This window comes from Pinus tabuliformis, chromosome Q (genome assembly GCF_031772625.1).
Source record: "Pinus tabuliformis cultivar Carrire ecotype Pingquan chromosome Q, CPIR1, whole genome shotgun sequence".
Taxonomy (NCBI): Eukaryota; Viridiplantae; Streptophyta; class Pinopsida; order Pinales; family Pinaceae; genus Pinus; species Pinus tabuliformis.
Window position 1 is genome coordinate 524001200 of NC_142296.1, and position 20540 is coordinate 524021739.

At 37.5% G+C, this 20540-nt stretch overlaps 1 pseudogene; it reads left to right on the forward strand.

Moving 5' to 3' along the window:
• Window positions 1-20540, forward strand: part of LOC149220511 (uncharacterized) — a 43347-nt pseudogene that overhangs the window by 21885 nt on the left and 922 nt on the right.

A 20540-nucleotide genomic window follows, 5' to 3' on the forward strand; every position in this document is an offset into this window, starting at 1 on the left:
TCCAAAATATGTCGGAGTGTGTGAATGTGAGATGCAGATTGATGATTAAACCATTTATGAATTAGTTTAGAGTCACCAAAACTCTGTAATCGATGACAACCTTTCTCAAGTGCAAAATATAATAAATGACAGAGAGAAATAATGCCGCCTGCCACACTAGGGTATGCATGTGGCGAGTCATCAAAAAAATATGCCCATGGTGTGTATTCCCTGTCAATAATCTCAGCGGAGATGTTGCGCACTAATGGGGTCGGTCTTGTCTTCCTCCTGGATACAATGATATAAAGAGATATAGGTGAGCAGAAACATGCGGCCAATGAGGTAACGTGCCAGAGAATATGATTTATTCCTTTGTAGCCCAATACTCCAGCAAATCAGTATGGGAAGATTTTGGATCTTGTGTGTTTGAGTTGTTGACCACCACAAATGCCAAGCCTCCAATATATCCTCCCCTTGCCATCTAGATTGAAGATGAAAGAAGTGTAAGTACTTCTTGTCAGAAGGCAGTGTAATAGGGCAAGTAAGAAATAGTTGGTCAATAGTTTTTGAGCCTTGTTTGCATAGAGAACACCAGATGGGCCATGATAGGTTCGCTTTTGGACATTGTCCCCAGTAGGAACCTTGTTTCGGAGAATGCACCACATAAATAACTTGGCTTTGGGTGTTGCCTAAAATTTCCGGAGAACATTCCATCACCAAGCAGGGATAGGGCTTGTGATCTGAAAAAATATGAAGGTAACCATACTTTGGGGAGTATTTTCCATTCAGTGAGTGAGCCCAAATAAGCTCATCCTCCCCCTCAGTGATCCAGACATGAGATTATGAAAGAGAATTGGTATAAAATTTCCAGTAGTTTTGCCAGATGGGAGGGATGCCCACAATTTAGAAGATTTCCAGACTTGTCTGAAGATAGAAGAGTTTCCCTGATAAAAAATATGGGCAATTCTAGTAAAACTAGTATTGGTGGGGTAGTGAAGCAGTTCCTAAGGTAATTAAAAGACATTCCCGCATCCAATCGATGGGTCCAAACCAATACAAACTAAGTTTCCATTTCCAAATCTTCTAGGTCAATCCATCTCTGATATATGCAAGCGAGTTAAGGACCACCCTCCAAATTGTAGAAATGTTTGATTTGTCCCAAGTAGGTTGTCGGATTCAATTGAGGGATGGAGTGGGGATATATACTTCTCAGAGACCACCTCTGCCCAAAGCTTCTTGGAGGTAAGAACAATCCACCCTAATTTGATTGCTAGAGAATTAGCAAATACTTCTAAATTTTTCATGCCCCATCCTCCCCATTTTTTGGGGAGGGAAAGAATATCCCATCTAGCCCAAGAAAAAATGTGCCCTTCTTGTTTGCCCTTCCATATGAATCTACAACACAACTATTGTATTGTATGTAATATACCCCTCAAAATCCAAGCAAATGACATCCAGTACATCGAGTAGCTTCCAAAACAGATTTGATGAGGACAAGTCTGCCAGCCCTGGAAAGCCATCTATGATGCCAAATATTCAGTCGCCTTTTGATCTTAGCCACAAGCCAAACCCAATCAACAATCTTGTATTTTACAGGCTTGAGCCGAAATCCCAAATATTTGAGCCCTTCATCAAAGGGAGAAAGGTGTATGGAATTGTTGTTGTGCTAAGTGGATTTCATTTGAGTGCATCCAATATTAGTCAATGTAGATTTGAGATGATTGCATTACATTCCTGTAGAAAAATAGAATGATTGAAAAACAAAAGAGAATGCAGTAACATCCCCAATTGATCCATTAAGAAATATCAGTACATCGTCAACAAATAGAGATGGGTAAGGATGCAAGTGTTTGTGATATTGATGCCCATCAGTTTGCCTTGTCTTTTTTCCTCTGATATATATCGACTCAACCCTTCCATGACAAGAAAGAAGAGAAGAGGTGAGAGGAGGCAGCCTTGTCTGAGGCCTCACTCAGCATGAAGGAAATATGAGGCAGAGCCATTGACAAGAACACTATAAGAGACATTAGTAATACAAAACATAATCCATTGAATGAAAGATAAAGGAAAGCCCAAATGAGTCAATAACAACCTCATATAGAGCCAACTAGTGTGGTCAAAGGCCTTAGCCAGATCAATCTTGAGGAGAATACGTTTTAGCCTCTTTGTTTTGATGGAGTGTAAGACCTCTTGTGCAGTGCCAAGTGCTTCATGGATCTGCTTGTGGTCAAGAAAAGGAAATTGTTTCGGAGATATAAACTCAAATAAGATGGCCTTGAGGTGATTTGATATGATCTTTGCAATGATCTTATATATGCAGTTGCAGAGCGAAATAGGTCGAAAATCATTGAAAGTTTGAGGAACATCTATTTTGGGTATAAGTGCAATAAATGTAGAGTTGAATGCATCATACATTCGGCCCCCCATCCTGCATTCTTCAATGACCTGAAGGAGATCATTTCCAAATACATCGAAAAATGCAAGATAAAAATCAATTGGTCAGCCATCCAGTCCAGGGATTTTGTCCTTCTTAAACCATTTAAGTGTGCCTTCCAGTTCCCCCAAAATAACAGGAAAATCAAGGTCCTCAACCAATTCTTGATTAAAAAACCTAGGGAAAAATCCAGCCACCTTGATGATCTCTGTGAGATTGGCATCCTGTGAAGCCCTGAATAGCTGACTAAAATAAGAAGTACTGGGGAAGCCAATTGGTGGAAGGACTTTACCTATTGGTCGACATCATCCACCAGATGCCAGATGGTGTTGGTAGCCCGTCGTCCATTTGCAAAATGATGGTAAGACTTTGTATATCATCTCCCGACTGTAGCCAAATGGCATGACTCTGAAGCCTCCATGTTTCCTCTCTCTCCTTCAAAATTTTGTTTCGGTCCATTTAAATTTTTGTAAGTCACATTTTGGCTTCAATGGTGACAAACCCACACCCATCCCTGTCCACCAGCTTAGCAAGTTCCACTTCAATGCATTTTAGAGTCTGATCATCCTTGTGTCTTTTATCCCTGGCCCAATCAATGGATTTTTGCTTGAGATAGAGCATCTTTTTGGCAAAATCTTCAGAAACAGGTTGACCAGGTGTAAGAGGGTGAGCCTTCTAATAATTAGTGATCATTTTCATGTAACCCTCATCATTGATCCAGGTGGAATTGAATTTGTAGGGGGCTTTAGGCTTACGACCAACATGAGAAAATTCTAGGTAAATGGGTGAGTGATCAGACAATCCACCAGATCCCACCCATTGCAGATATAAAGAAAGGAGGTCCAAAAGAGGGTCCTTCATAAGGAATTTTTCCAACCTTCTGGCAATCGAAGCATCTCCATTCGTCCAATTACACTAGGTAGGTTGCAACCGTGCCATGGGAATATAAAAAAGGTTATGATCCTCCAACAAAGAGCTAATATGATCAGATAGAGGTCAAGTTGTGCATTATGTCCCCAGGATCATGCATGGCCAATAGAGAAATTAGATCACCCCCAAGGATGATATTGTCAGCTTGCATATATGAATGATCTAGGATCTTGTCCCAAAAATGAGCCTGGTGATGCAGGGAACATATACATTAATAAGTTTCAGCTCCTTCCCAAATTTAGAGGAAAATATATCAACGCCAATGATACCCCCCCCACCCCAAATATTCAACAGTTTGACAACCCAAGGATTCAATACCAGAGCCAGGCCACCAGATCACCCACGAACATCCAATGCATTAAAGTGACATCCTGGGATGTGGGCCTCAAGGGTGGGGATGATCAAAGAACAAGGAGAAAGTGTTTCTTGAAGAAAAATGATGGCCACCATCTCTGTCTTAATCAAACGTCGAAAGTCTAGTTTCTCTGCGGGACTAGCCAACCCACGACAATTGAAGGATAGCTAGTTCATGGGAACCAAGGGGAGGAGAGGTCAATTCTATAAGGACCTTGTCAATAGGAGGTTTTCGACCATGAGCCATGTCCAGTCCCGCCTAGAATATATCCTTGGACATATTGGAGTGTCAGCTCCGAGCATTTTTAGAGGTTGTGTGGGGAGGGACAACACTGATGCCACAACGATCACCAGGAGAAGACTTGGTAAGGGAACATCGATTATAATGGTGAATCTTACTAGAGTCAATGGAAGGCTCAAATGATGGGACAGAGCCAGGGACATCAGGTATAGTAGGGGGCTTAGAGGTAAAAATAGGCAGAGAGGGCACTAGAGAACACGAAATAGAGGAGGGATAAATGCAGGTGCAGTGTTGCAATGAGAAATGGATATACTATGAAAGCAATCAGATAAATAATCATAATTAAGGGAGGGTGCAATGGAAGAAATAGACACATTAGAGGCAATCATTTTTGTAGCCGCACGAGATCTGGTAATACGCAGGGATGGGGGCGAACAATCTCCATGCAAGCTCCACGGTTTGGCTGAGCATACATTGATGGGAAGCCATCAGCCTGAGAAAGACGCTTGCCCCGCATTTCAGTGGGATTATCATCTACAACATATTTTGGATGAGCCACTGAGGCAAAGCTAGATGCAAGAAGAGGGTAGTCCTTGTATAAGTGCCCAATTTTGTGGCATCGTCGGCAGCGATAGGGCACCCCCTCATAATCAAGAATTTGTATTCAGAAAATATTTCTCTAGTGAATTTGTAGGTTCTCCTCTAACCCCTCTCTTGTATCCAAATGCAACAGAATGTGTGTCATAGCCATGTTCCTAGTAACAATATAGGATTTGTCATAATCCAAGTAGGTGCCCGAGCATTACCAATTCTCTTGAAGACATCTTCCAACCAAAAGTGAAGTGGTAATCCAGGCAGTCGAACCCAAATAGGACCAACCCCCAAATGTTCACGCTCCAGATAAAAAAGAGGACTCCATCTTTTGATCAAAACTAGAGAAAACTCAATATGCCAATACTTTGATAAGACCCATGGGATGAATTTAGAGCACTAGAAGTGAAGTGCAAACCAGCCATGTGAAAGAGTTACCACAGATGGTAATTCATTGATCACCTGACCCAAAATTTCCAATATCCACTGTCGTAGATGTGCAGTCGAATATGATATTCCACGAACTCGCCCAACCAGTACCTGATTGGAGGTATCAATCACATCACCCATATGGAGATCTTCGCCAAAGGTGAGAGAGATCTTCCTGGTCCTGACCTTGACTCCTTTGTGCTTCTTCGTAGGCCTGCCCAACTTTCCAATGGGGGGAATATCAGATGGAGTGGGAGGAGGACCAGTACCAGAACCAACCTAAGGACCCCCATCCAAATCCAGAGGAGGGAGAGAGATACCAACGAAATAACCCGAGGTGGGAGGGTTTGAAATCAGGGGGAGCGAGACAGAAGATGATGGATAGGATGAAGGGGGAGTTGAGAGTCTTGTTCTGTAGTAAGGGGAGGAAAAAGGTTCATAATGGAGGGGAAAACAGGGGGCTTGGATGAGAATGAGGTAGTGGAGAGTTCTAGGCAAGTCACTAGGAACTAGAGTGAAGCCAAGGAGGGCGGGGAGAAATCTGTGCCGAGAGAGATAAAGGCATCATCAAGGGTCCTAGAATTTGGCAACGATGATTTAGACGGACCGGTCGATGGGAGGAATGGTTGAGCCGGGAGAGAAAAAGAATGATAATCTGGAACTGTATAAACCCTAGGATCACCGGCCAACGAAGAGGGGAGATGCAGTGATATGTTGGTAGTGGTGACCGGTAGTTGTGGGCGTGAGATCATCCAAATCAGCACCGAAGCATATGGATCCTCATAATAATCGACCATGTCTTCCTCCATCCTAATCGACAACCTGTGGGAGAAAAGAAACCCAGAAAAATGTGTCAATAGATAGATGCCCAAATAGTAACCGATGACCCCGATGCCAGAATAACAGAAAGAAAACTGCAATAGGAGATAGGGGTCAACTGGGTGGGGAGTGTGGAAAACTAGATCGAGTCACAAGAAGAAGGTAATCCCAAAGAGAGTGTGCCAGAACCATCTCTTAGGGTTTGCAGGAGCTCCATCACCATTTTTCCTCCATATCCGATCTTTCGGTTATTATTACTTAAAGTTTAGTAAGGATTTGTTGGAATAAGTTTAATCTATGTATTCTCCACAATCTTGCTTTACATTTTTTTACAGCGTTGAATCCATTTATGCATTCAAAAGCTCAATTTAAACAATAAAAAAATCACAATATTTCCAAGAATTGTATCACTAGATTATGACAAAAAAATTCAAAACATAGAATAGTAATTCTTTGCCTCCTATAAATGCTTCAAGATCCTGAAATTTCTCTTAGCAAGTCCAATTGAATAGAGTTTTAGATATCAACACTAGCTTGGAATTTACTTTAATGAGTAAGTCATTCCAGAATATAAATGGAGTACTCGATATTCATTAAAAGGACTAGTTATCTCAATAGGTCGTTGATGGAAAACTCCTAAATGTGCGTTGATAGGTTTGGTGGGAGCCCAAGTGTATCTTGATGGTTTATTGATGACAAGCTCATAGATGCATGTCAATAGGTCAATGATGGCAACCCAACAGATTATAGACCATAATATAAGGGAAGGTCAAATTTCTATATGCATGTACAGTTTGAGTGGGTTTAATGGTTAAGAACATGTGTTTTGTTCTAAAAGGTCATAAGTTCAAGTCCAAGGGGGTTAGAGCATGTACATCTTTGTAAAAATGTAAACATTAAAATATGGAAAACTGGTAACACATTGGAGTAATCTAGCTGAGGCCCACAATAAAAACACCAAGAATATATCCAAAAGAGTACAAGCTAATATATCAATAACATATGACTTAGAAAGAGGCATCACTTATGATGCATAACTTATGACTAAAGAGTCGATACATCAATAGATGAGTAGGGAACCTATTGTTCAAGCCTTATCACAACATGCCCAAATGTCCCTCTATGGAAATTGATCCTAGGTGGAGGGGAAAACAAACCATTTTCCCAACCACCCAAGCCACCATTGTGATTTTGTTTTTAACAATGGTGAATAGGTTACATGTTGCAGTATTCTAAGTGAGGCCTAGTACCCAATCCTCGAGCTACCACTATAACACCAAGAGTATAACCAACATCTTGCAAGCCATCAAATACACCAATAACCTATGACTTAGAAATAGTCAATAAGTTGGGTGGGTTGGGAGGCTATTTTTCAAGCCTTATCACAACATTCCCAACATGTCCCTTGGAATTGAACACGAGTGGATGGGAGAACAAACCATCCTCCCAACCACTCGAACTAACAACCAAGGCCAAACTTGTAACTTTTAGCAAGGGGGCACCTACTCTTCAAGACTTATCACAACAAACAAAACATGTCCCTTGGAATTTAACTCGGATGGATTGGAGAACAAACCATGCTCCCAACCACTTGAGCTAACAACCTAGGCCACATTTACAAATTTTAGCAATCAAATCATTAAATTGAAGTATCATACACCAATTTGATGTATTATTATATAAATATAACATTTTTACTTTTATAAATCCTAGTACCGATAAAAATATTGTAAAACATTGATACCGACCTAGATCAATCTAACTCTAGATCTATCATGCCCCAAGAGGTATCAAATCTGTCAAGGTGCAAACCTTCCTTTTAGCGTGTAAAATATTATTATTTATTTATTATAACTCATAAATTAATATTTATATTAATTAACTTATTATTATTATTTTATAATATTATTAAATTAATAATAATATTCATTTATATTTATTTATAATAATATTAAATTAATATTTATATTCATACGTTATAATCAACTAATTATTATTTAATTATTATAAGCCCATGGGGCATAGAGTAGACATGACAGGGTGTTCTATTAAGGCACTACATGGTGTAAAGGTCACCTGTTCGAAACTTTGAGGGAAAAATTCCAGCCATGCCAGCCATGTTAAGAGTTGGTGTGGCATAGGTTGAGTGCAATTCCCATGTGATTTTGATGGCTTAGATGCCCCTGAGTCGCGTCTACTCAAGCCACATGTTAGGCATGTCAGTCATCTCAGGACTCACATTACCTAGCAAAAAAAAAAAATCTAAATTAATCAGTATTTAATAATAATTTTTTTCCTTAATTAATGTTAATAATAACATTAATAATTAATACTTATTTATTTATCAATTTATTAATTATTTTCTTAACTAATTTTATTATTAATACTAATCTTAATAATTATTTAACATTAATTATTTTAAATTATAATGATAATAATAACATGATTGAGGGGTCATATTCCAGCCTAAGATCCATAATAACTCTGGATATTAAATACTAATGAAAGATAAAACAAAAATAACATTATTTTTAAAGAACTAAAACCATGTAGCCCACGGGGCATAGAGAATATGGTGACATGGTATTTTGTTAAGGCACTATGTGGTGTAAAAGTCACTGGTTTCGAAACTCTGTGGGAAAAAAATTATCCATGCTAAGAGTTGGTGTGTCCCAGGTCGGGTGTGATCCTTAGGCGATTTTGATGATTTATATGCCCCTGGGTCATGGACACTCGAGCCACAAGTCATTTGTGTGAGTCATCTCATGACTCACATAAACTAGCAAACAAAAAAAGTAGAATTAAAATCATGTAAATTTCAAATGGTTAATTATGAAAAATAAAGTATTAAAAAATAAATAATTATTTTCATAGTGACATATGATTCATTTCACTCCAACCCACTCCCCTTTAGACTTAAACCTATGACATCTAACATGGAAGCACATGATCTTAACCATTAGGCTCACTCAATCTATACAACATTTATAAAAGAGTTACACTACAACATTACATATAAATATTTTATTTTGATTCTAAAGTTGTGATGAAAGAAGTTGTTCATAAAACATACAATTGTACATATCATTGTTGTTTATGAAATTATTTAACTATAAAATGTTTATTGAAAATACATATCATAGTCAATATTTTTTTTGTAATTCGGGTTGACCTTGTAATAGTTGATCAAAATGAAAACATTACAAATCTATGCATATTTGTTTTCCACTAGGGAAACCAAAGTAGTAGCATAGATAATAAGTCTGAAATCACAAAATTAATGCCAATTGTTTTATAATATTGCTATAAGTAGAATAATTTGCATTTATATAAAACAATGGAAATAAAACGTAATAGAAACTAAAAACAATGTAGGATTGCTTGCAAAATCTCCTATAACTCTAAAATGATATAACATAGACCATGATTAACCTATAGGAGAAATCACTTGGGTGGGAGTTGGAGCTTTTTCATCATCCTCACTATTGTAGAAGTCCATATTGACAATTTTCTCTGCCAACATTGAATCTTTGTTGTCTAATATGTTGTTGTAGGGCATCCTTGCAAAGAAGTATTTCATCTTGGGATTTACTTTGCTCCTCCAAGACTTTTCCCATCATAGTCTTCATCTACCAATATAAGTCAATTGTTTGCATGTATTAGGTTTTTCTAGATTGTGTATTTCTTGTATCATGAATCAACTCTCCAAAATTCTCCTCCACCTCAATATCCAACAGGAACTTGCATTCTACTCGAGCCTCACATTCTACTAAATCCATCTCTTCCTAAGTAGAATGGGAGGTACATTCTCAATAGTAATGAACTGAATCCTCCACAGTGGCCTGAGATATGGTTTGAGGAGTCTCCTCTCTTCTATTATGGCCATGACCATAAAACGAATTATCACTATGAGGCATGACTTATATAGAAGATATGGAAGGGAAGGGGACTAAGGGAAAGGTGAGTGGGGAAGAGCAGGACCAAGACCAATAGAAAAATAGTGGATAATTCCAACTCAATGAGAAAAAAAAATCCACAAAGGTTGAGGACTAAGCATGGGATATAAGGAGAGAAGGTGAGGAAATATAGGCCAAGAGAGGAACAGACTAGAGGAAGTGGACAACTAGATGTCTAAAAGAGAAAGGAGGATAAAAAATCCACTCAAAAAAATAATGAGATGAGAAAAACCATAGAAAAACCAATAATACAAAGGGAAACTTTCCCAAATTATGCCCCAAGCAAGGTAACCACCATTGATTGTGGAAAATACCCATTCCCTTAATGTTTTATTAAGGATATGGAGTATCCAGTCCCTATCTCCAACAATATAAACTACATCCCAATCTATACCCTAGACACAAAGTTATTCCCCCTAGAATATTTCCCTCCACTGGCCACTTAAAAAATCATAATATGCCACTTGGTAGGCATGTGGTGGTCCTTATCCACATGTCACTACCATGAATTTCCACGTCAACTATCACATCATCACTTCCAATCCATAGGATGTCATATTTTTTGACCAACCCCCCAAGTGAAATATCACTAGTATAGGTTGGCTTCCAATTACTTTATCTCAATTTGATTTGAATAACAAATCCTTAATTAAGAGGAATCCATCTTCCCATCAGTTTATGTTTCCATCTAATGGGTCACTAGGCCCCCTAGCCACTAGGCAGTATAACACAATATTTTTTGAAATTCAACTTAATCCAATAATGGACGTCAGTTGATGGAATGATATCTATAAAATGATAAACTTATCGAGATTCATCAATATCGAGGGTTTGTGGTATAAGTTATACAATGTAATACCTAACTCCTAATAGTCCTACATCCCAATATCGTGAATTCCATGTCACCTCTACCTCGAGTGCCACCTTAGCACTTTAGTCCAAATCATGCCACATCTTATCACCATGTTAACATGCCATGTCATCCTAGAGATGTTTTGTGCCACATCATCATGACACATCAACATTTCATGTCATTATCTCACCAACATTCCATGGAGTCATCTCATCAACATGCCATGTCACCGTCATATGACACCAAGACTACTTTGTTGGTTGCCACCTCTACACTTTATTGGGCCCATCGATGTTAGGAGGAAGCACCAATAATTGGTGCTTTGACCTCTTGGTACCTAATCTCTCGACTCCCAATAGTCTATACCCCATTACATAAAAATCCAATAACAAACGTCTTGATAGCAAATATTAACCAATGTAAATATATATATTATTCAATATACATACAAGGTAAATCAATATCAGGGTTTTGTGCTAACCGATGTTTCAAATATGGTTCAATAGATGAAACTTAATATGTCAACATTCCAATATCGAATCTTTGAAAATTGATAACCACAGTCATTTGATTGTAAATTCCTATTATTTAATGGTCGTGTTAGGATTTATCAATATCAGGTATTTATGTAGTATCATGCACATCACAACATCTTGAAATCCAATATCCCCAACACCCAATAATAGGAAATAAATATCATATATTATCCCCTTTAGCTAACATATGTTTAGGATCTCTCTATATCGTGGTAAAAACTTGCCAGTTGATATCTCAATCTCTGAATGCCTAATAATTGAAGGATCGATACCCTGATATCCAATTCTCTATCTCTTGTCCTTTTAAATTTGGACCCCTCTTGCACCTAGCTCTAACCCATAGTTGTTATGCAACCAGCTCACAAAATAGAAGAAAATATAGATCAATGACTTAAACATTATCCTCTTCGTGGGGGAAACCTCCTTTACATTACATAAATGAACAATTCTTAGATTATTCAAATGATAAGGCCCCTTGGTATATATAGGAGTCTAAGGGGTCACAATATAATCAAAGCCTACATAACAATAATAAAGTAAGGGAACAACAATAACAATAGTGGGATTCTATTAGGCACAACAATAACAACATGGGGGATACATGGGAATAACAATAACAATAGGGGTCTACACTAAAAATAAAAATAAGTGGAATACACTCGTATTATAGGGACCTAACATGCCCTACGTGTGGAATATTTAACGGGTAAGTTCTTCCACTCAATGAGATACTGTGAAATTAATCGATTTTGTAGTTGTCATGTTATTGTTTTCGTGACTGCTTCAGGTTCAAATATGATTTTTCCTTCTTCGTCAAGTTCTGGTAACATTTTTTGAACTGGGATCTTGCTACTGCTAACCTTATTTAAGCATGAAACATGGAAAACTAACTGTACTCTAGAAGATGCAGGCAACTCCAATTTGTATGCCATAGTACCAATATTTTGTAACACCTTGTAGAGACCATAGTACTTGGGTGATAATTTATTATCCTTCTCAGCTTGCTTGAGGGACATTTGTTTGTATGGTTGTAGCCGTAAAAATATCAAGTCGCCTACATAAAAATTTCTTTCATTATGATATTGATTTTCTTATTGTTTCATTTGATTATGCGTCAGAGTGAGGTTATCCTTTAGGAGTTGGAGAACTGTTATTGATGCTCAATGTGATCTTCCAATGCTTGAACCTTATATTTTCTTTTAAATATGATGTGATGGATGGTGGATGATGTCCATAAAGTTCCATAAATGGGGTCATTTTTTTTGCAGTATGGAAGGAAGTGTTATACCACCATTTAGCTAGAGGTAACCACTTGAACCATTGTGTTTTTTATCAGATACAAAGAAATAAATATATCCTTCCAAACTTTTTTTTATTATCTCAATTTTCCCGTTATATTTAGGATGATAAGATGAGTTATGAGCTAATTGTGTACCAAGACAAGAAAATAATTTCGTCCAAAAATTTCTAGTGAAAATGGGATCTTTGTCACTTACAATAATCTTTTGGTTTCCATGTAGCTTTTGAATTATTTCCATAAATTCAGTAGCAACTATATTGGCTTTAAAAGGATGAGATAATGCACAAAAGTGTGCATACTTGGTAATTCTATCAACTACCACCATGATCACACTCTTTCCTTTAGACTTGGGTAAACTTGTGATAAAATCCATTGAGACCTCCTCCCAATGCTGACTTGGAATGGCTAAAGGTTGTAATAGACCCAAGGTCTTAATTGTCTTAACTTTACTTTTTTGGAAAACCAAACATTCTACCACAAACTTCTGAATATCAAATTTAAGTCCATCCCAAAAAAATTCCTTCTTGACTATGTGGTAAGTTTTTAAAAATATTGAGTGCCCTACTAAAGGAGAGGTGTGCAATTCCAAAATAATATTTTTCTTGAGTTGGGAATTCTTACAAAGATATAAGCAATCTTTGTACCATAATGAGTCATTTTTCTAGCTAAATGTCTTGGATGTACTAGGATCTAGCTACAGCTTTTGAATGAGTGTCCACACCTCTTCATCACTCTTCCATTCATCCCTTGGTTCGGTTATCCAATCAGGGTTGATAATAGAAATGGAACAAAGTGATTCTTCCACATCCTCATCCTTTCTTGAGAGTGCATGTACAACAACATTTTTCTTCCCTTTTTTGTATATGATTTCAAAGTGCATCTGCAACAACATATTTGTGACCCATTTTTGTTACTCTTTTGAAGATAATCTTTGTTCCAAAAAGTATTTAAGATTATCATGATATTTTTTTACCTTGAAGTGTCTTCCCAATAAGTAAGGTCGTCATTTCTTTAGTGCATGTAGTATTTCAAACATTTCCTTTTCATAAATAGGTTTTTGTAAATACTTTCCTATGATTGGATGACTTTCAAAAGAAATGGGTCTTCCTTCTTGCATTAATACAACACCAATTCCATTTCCTAAGGCATCACATTCCACGATAATAGTTTTTGTGAAATCTTGCGTTGCCAACACTGATGCTTGACCTTCTGGAGTCCAAGAAAATGCATCTTTCTTCAGCAATGTTGATAGAGGTGCTGCTATTCTCCCATAATTCTTAACAAACTCGCAATAATACCCTATCAACCTGAGAAATCCTCGAAACTAATTTATGGTTGTGGGGATTTTCCATTCCTTAATGGATTTAATTTTGTTAGGGTCCACCTTAACACCCTCAGATACAATATGACCCAAATATTCCACCTCATGTACTCCAAATAAACATTTGGAGGTTTTTGCATATAATTATTTCTCCTCCAATAGTTTGAGCACCCTGTCAACATGTTGAACATGATCCTTCCAAGTCTTGTTGTAGATTAGTATATCATCAAAAAATACTAACAAAAATTTTCTAAGGAAGGGTTTGAAAAATGGAATTCATCAAACCTTGAAATGTGGAAGGTGCATTAGTAAGACCAAAAGGCATGGCCAAAGATTAATAATGGCCCTCATGAATTTTGAATGTTGTTTTTGGAATGTCTTAAATCTTCATTCTAATTTTTTGATATCCTGAACGAAGATCCAACTTGGTGAAATAAATTTCTCCACGTAATTTATCCAACAATTCATCAATGATAGGAATATGAAATGTATCTTTAATCGTGATCGTGTTGATATCCCTATAATCCTGACACATACACCATGATCCATCCTTCTTGTGCACCAATACTACTAGAGCAGAGAAAGAAATTTGACTAAGTTGAATTATACCAGCTTCTAACATTTCTACAACCATACGTTCAATTTCACTCTTTTGGGCATATGGATATCTGTAAGGTCTGACAATTGGAGGAACACTTTCTGGAATCAAATGAATAGCATGATCATTATCATGAATAGGTGGGAGTCCTTTGGGAGTCTCAAATACCTTGAAATGATTGTCCAATACTTTTTGGAGATCTGGAGAAATAGATGATTTTGATGTTTAAACCTCTAGTGAGCATAATTGTGCAATTACACCATGTTTTTCTTTCTTCAAAATATTTGTCATGCCATTATATTTGATTATCGTTCCTGGTTTACCTACGATACCCCTTAATTCAACTTCCTTTCCTTCCCAAAAAATATTCAAGAAAATTTCTTGAAAATTAAAAGTTATTTCCCCCAAAGATTGTAACCATTGGACTCCTTGTACAACATCAACACCACCCATTGGAATGGAAATCTTGGACTATTCAATACATATTACCCCATGGTTAGCTTGATATATCATATTATGTCACTTTCTAGAGCAATTTATAGTTCCTCCATTTACAACTATCACTTGACACTCTGGTGCTGGATATAGGAAGTAATTCAATTCCTTGGCTATGTTACAATGAATGAAATTATGGCTACTACCCGAATCAATCAGCACAATTACCTTTTTCTTTTTGATATATCATTTTATATTGAGAGTTTAAGGAGTGGTAATTCCTACCAATGCATTACAAGATATGGTCAGATTAATTTCTTCTTTCTCTGTGGTTGGTTCCTGGTATATATCCTCCTCTTTTGATGTTTCTTTTTCCTTTTCTTCCTCCTCTTCACAATCTATCTAGAATAATTTATTCTCATCACACTTATGACCTTTAATGCATTTGATATAAAAAGATATAACAAATCCCTTTCAGTCTTTTTCCTCCAATTTTTGTGGTGTCAACCTTGCAGGTTATGGAAGGCCAGGAACAACAACACTTCCATCTTTGTAGTTGTGAGTGGTAGATTTCCTTGTTTCCATAATTTTTGCTTTCAACTTTTCTTGCCACCCTGAATGCCTTCTCCAATGAATCAAGTTCCCAAAGGAGATCCTCATGTTGGATGTTATCCTTCAAAGTCCCTATGAATACATTAATCTTATGCTCCTTTGGAATATCAGTTACCTTGATATTCAATTTTTGGAAGTCCTCAATGTGCTTCGTCATTGAACCCTTTTGTTTGAGATTTATCAATTGGCAAAAGAAGGTGTTTCTCTTTGTATCCTCATAATGTTCTAACATTTCCTCTGTTGAAATTGACCAAGTGGAAAGTGGTTTATGGGAACAAAACCATCGATACTACAAAAATTGATTGGGTTCTAAATATAAAGTTGCAACGTGTACCTTTTGTGTGTGTTTCACATCATGAAGATCAAAATATTCCTCCATTTGTAGTATCCATGTTACTGGATTCTTCCCATCAAACTTCCTCATATCAATATTTGGAATGTGGTGGGCCTTAAACCCAACACTAGAGTCTCTAAAATCATAATTCATACTCCTTTTTCCCTCATCATGATGTTCATGGATTATCTTGTCACCATTCGGAAGCCTTTCTTGCAGCAACTTTGTCAATCCTTCCATCTTGACATTCCTCATTGCTTCCATGTCTGCTTTTAAACCATACTTCAAATATTCCATGTATGCTTTTAAACCATCCTTAAAAATTTCCATGTCCCTTTTAAAGTCATCCATGTCCCCTTTTTATTCATCTTTGTTTTCTCTTTGTGAGAGCGAAATTTGTTGCACTTGGTTGCATAATTTTGATATATCATGTTACAATTCTTCTTGTTCATGAGTCATAGTAGAGATCTATAAGGGCTTAATGGGTGTAAAATTATTTTATTTCAGAGGAATTTGAGAACCAAATACTGATATCTATGCTTCAATATTCCCTTTTAATCACTTCAAACTTATTTTTCAAACAAAAGTTATGCAAAATTTAAAAAAATACACTTTTTTCTTGCTTTTTAGGAGCTCAATATTGAAGTTGTTGTACCATTTTAATTTAGGATCTCCAAATTTTGAAATTTCATCTTGTGGTAGCCCTATGAGTATTATTTCTATTGCCACAAGTCATACCGAGATTGGATTCTTCAAGATAAATTTATACCAAATCTCCCACAATGACCTAATTATGTAATGTTTCACTAGAGCGAACTTGTACGAAATTCCTTGTGTCATTGTTTCAGCCTTCATCTTTAAAATTGATACATGTGACACTACTTTCCATTATGTTTCTTTCACTTTTTTCAAAATTCTAATCTGATGCTTGAAGAAAAAGTTATGACGGTTTTCCCTCTGTCACCTGTTTGAGACTGAATTCTGGAGCATGAAGAAACCCTAACTTCTTTGGACCATATCTCTGAAAATATAGCGAACAAAGTTATGAAATTTTGGAAATAAGTTCACCAAGATTTCAACTCCATGTGGTCATAATTTTAGCTTCTGAAAATTGGTATAAAAAAGGTTATAATGAAAATTTCACAATGTATTTATTGAATTAGCGAAACCCTAGAATCCAAAGCTTTGATACCAAATGTTATGAAACCAAATCACAAAATAGAGGAAAAGATAGATCAATGACTTAAAAATTATCCTCTTCAAGGGGTAAGCCTCCTTTGAATTACAAAAATGAACAATTCTTGGATGATTCAAATGATAATACGTCCTTGGTATATGTAAGAGTCTAAGGGGTCACAATATGATCAGAGCTTGCCATTAGGGGAATTTTGAGGTCTAAAATGGGCCTCCTAAGTAAATTATAAAATAATAGTGGAAATAATAAAATAAGATTAGATTACATCATCAAATTTTCAAGGGAAAAAGAAAAACCTATTTTTTCAACTCATATTTTCAACTTATCTTTCTATGGGTTTACTCAAATTTTGAGAGGAAACACTTGTTGGATGCAAAATTTGATTCCTCATCCAAGGAATACCCATGTTGCATACTTTCGATGGACGCTACTGTTAGTTCTAGTCTTCGCGGCCTGTCATTAGGGATCAACATGAGCTCTTACTATGTCTGGTTTTGTCAGATGTTTTTCACATGATAATCAGCACAAAACATATCATAAGTCTATTTGTCAGGAGCAGCTCGGAAAGAGATTTCCAATGGTATATTACAATCCAAAAACCAGCTGCCAGATCAAAAGATATGACCGAATGAGTGATTGGCTCAAAGATCTCCCGCGCAATAGTTCAGATATTGAATGATCCAGAAGAAGCTAGGAAATGTCAGTGGCTGGTCTTGTGGTTAGATTGTGATGGAGAAGGAGAGAATATAGCATTTGAAGGCCTATTACCATGCTGCTAATCTTCATCTCAACATATGGCGAGCTCGTTTCTCTGCTTTGATTGAAAGAGGTATCCTGTGCAGAGGGCACAGTACATTGTTGACAGGGATATTGCTGGTGAAAAGTTTACAGCTGCTGGTCTCATGGTTCTAGAGAGGAATTACTTGAAGATTTATAGATGTTCATTCAGTATTTGCTGTCATCCTTACTTACATCTTTTCCAAGCTTGACAATTCATCAGCTTGTGTCTATCTGCCTACCTAAAATGCTTCAGCAACACAGTTTTTATTTGAGCAACATGATCTAGAGTGAAAGGCTTTCATAGGGCCTTGTTAAGGCTGAATAATGAAATGCCTTAAGGGATTATATAGTGAAATTTCACTTAAAGACATATGCAATGACTCAAAACACAGTGAGATGGTTGCAGAGGAGCAAGTTTGTTGTATCTGTGGGTGTGAGGACAATGAAGATCACGAGGCAATGATTCATCCTTGCACCTGGTTTTTTGTATCTGTGGGTGTGAGGACAATGAAGATCACGAGGCAATGATTCATCCTTGCACCTGCAACGGAGGCTCAGTTGTTGCACATCCTAGTTGTGTTGATGCTTCTCGAGCAATTTCTAGGTTTTGTAGGTTGCAAGAAAAAGGAGAAAAGCTTCATTTACTATTCATCACAGACCTATGATTGGTTAAGTGCAAGCTAGTTGTTAGGGTTGTCTACCTACATTGGATGTCTGTGGGTTGTATGTGAGAAAGGCAATCCCAAAACGTTGTGTTGCCATATTAATTTCTGCTGCTTCAACAATTGGAAACGCTGAAGATTATCATAGTTTTGAACATGGAAATTGTGATACCTAAGTGTGACATCGTTAGTGAACCAAAACAACTCATAGATGCAAATGCAAGTGCTCAGCAGCAGCAGAGGGCTACAATTGCAATGCAATCTGCTCCTCAGGCTCAACCTCCACCACAAGCCCAAGCAGTGCAGTCTTATGGAAGTTCTCTCAACACAGGTCCTAGATCACCACAAGCCCAACCAGGGTAGTCGTATGGAATTTATTTCAATCCAGGACCAAGAATGGTGCCAAATATAAACGTGGAGGCTCAACCAGTAAATGGAGTGTATCAAAGGAATGAGCCCAGTGCTGCAGTACCCGTGCCCTCACATATGTCTGGAGCTGGAACTGGCTCATATACAAGGCCTGCACCGCCACTTCATCAAATGCAAATCCCAGCAGTTGGGGGAGTAGGTGGAGCAATTTAGAGGAATGAATGATGCCTCCAATCCATATGGTCATCCAACTGTTGCCCCTTCCTATCAACCACCTCCCATGTATTCTAGCAGAGGATCGATTGCTAGAAATGAGGCTCCTGCAAGAATTATTCCTATTGCAGTATTGAATCCTTATCAGGGCCGATGGACAATAAAGGCTAGAGTCACTTCTAAAGGAGAACTTCGTCGCTATAATAATGCAAAAGGAGATGGAAAAGTATTTAGTTTTGATCTGCTAGACTATGATGGTGGGGAAATATGAGTAACATGTTTTAATGTTGTTGCTGATCAGTTTTATGATCAGATAGAAAGTGGGAAAGTTTATATAATCTCAAAGGGAAGTTTAAAACCCACAAAAAAAAAATTCAATCATCTAAAGAATGACTGGGAAATTTTCTTGGAGTCTACTTCAACAATAGAACCATGTTTGGAGGATGACAACTCAATACCAAAGCAGCATTTCAATTTTATACCAATAAGTGAAGTTGAGAACATGGAGAACAATTCTATGGCAGATGTCATTGGTGTTGTAATCTTAATCAATCCATCGAGTATAATAATGAGAAAAAATGGCACGGAGACTCAGAAAAGGTCTCTTCAAATGAAGGACATGTCAGGTCACAGTGTGGAGCTCACTATGTGGGGTGCCTTCTGCAATAAGGAGGGTCAGCAGATTCAAGAGCTATGTTATTCTAGATCCTTCTCCATCTTGGCTGTGAAAGCTGGACGGATTAGTGATTTTAGTGGGAAATCTGTGGGTACAATTTCCACAACCCAACTTGTTATAAACCTAGACCTTCCAGAGGCTCGTCGATTGAGAGACTGGTTTGAGAGAGAGGGGAAGAGAACTGCTTCTCAGTCTATTACTAGAGAATTGACATCCGGGGGAAGAGTGGACATGCGTAAGATGGTTTCTCAAATTAAGGATGAAGGACTTGGTAGATCTGAGAAGCGTAACTAGATTTCAGTAAAAGCGACCGTATCTTTTATAAAGACAGACAACTTTTGCTATACTACTTGCCCTTTATTCATTGGAGAAAGGCAGTGCCACAAGAAAGTTAGCAATTATGAGGATGGAACCTGGTATTGTGAAAGATGTGATCGGAATGTTCCTGAGTGTGGCACTGCGCTCCTGGGTTTGGCGTTCTGCTTCTGGAAGTGTGGCCCTATGCATAATGCTCACACTTGGGTAATAAATAGAAACAACAATCGCATCATCTCTCGAGAAGGGCACAACTTCCTTGAGCAACTCTTCCTTGATTGCATCTCATGATTACCAATCTACCAATTTATTGGCGATGGTATAAGACAAGGCAATATTCTGTGGGTTTAAGTGTAAGGGGAGGCCATGCTATCAGTCATATAGATGGTCTATGGGAGGCTGTGAAGGAAAAAGGGATTCTTACATCTCAATTTGTTGTGCATACTGGTTCTCAAAACATTGCCGTGAAGCGCAATCCTGATAAACCATCTCTCCTGATAAGCCAGAGAGCACTTGCCAGTACTCTTATCTCTGAATTGAGGAACTGCTATCCAAAGGATCAGTTAGAGCTTTTAGAGGCCTACCCAGGTGACAAAAGCTTCTATATC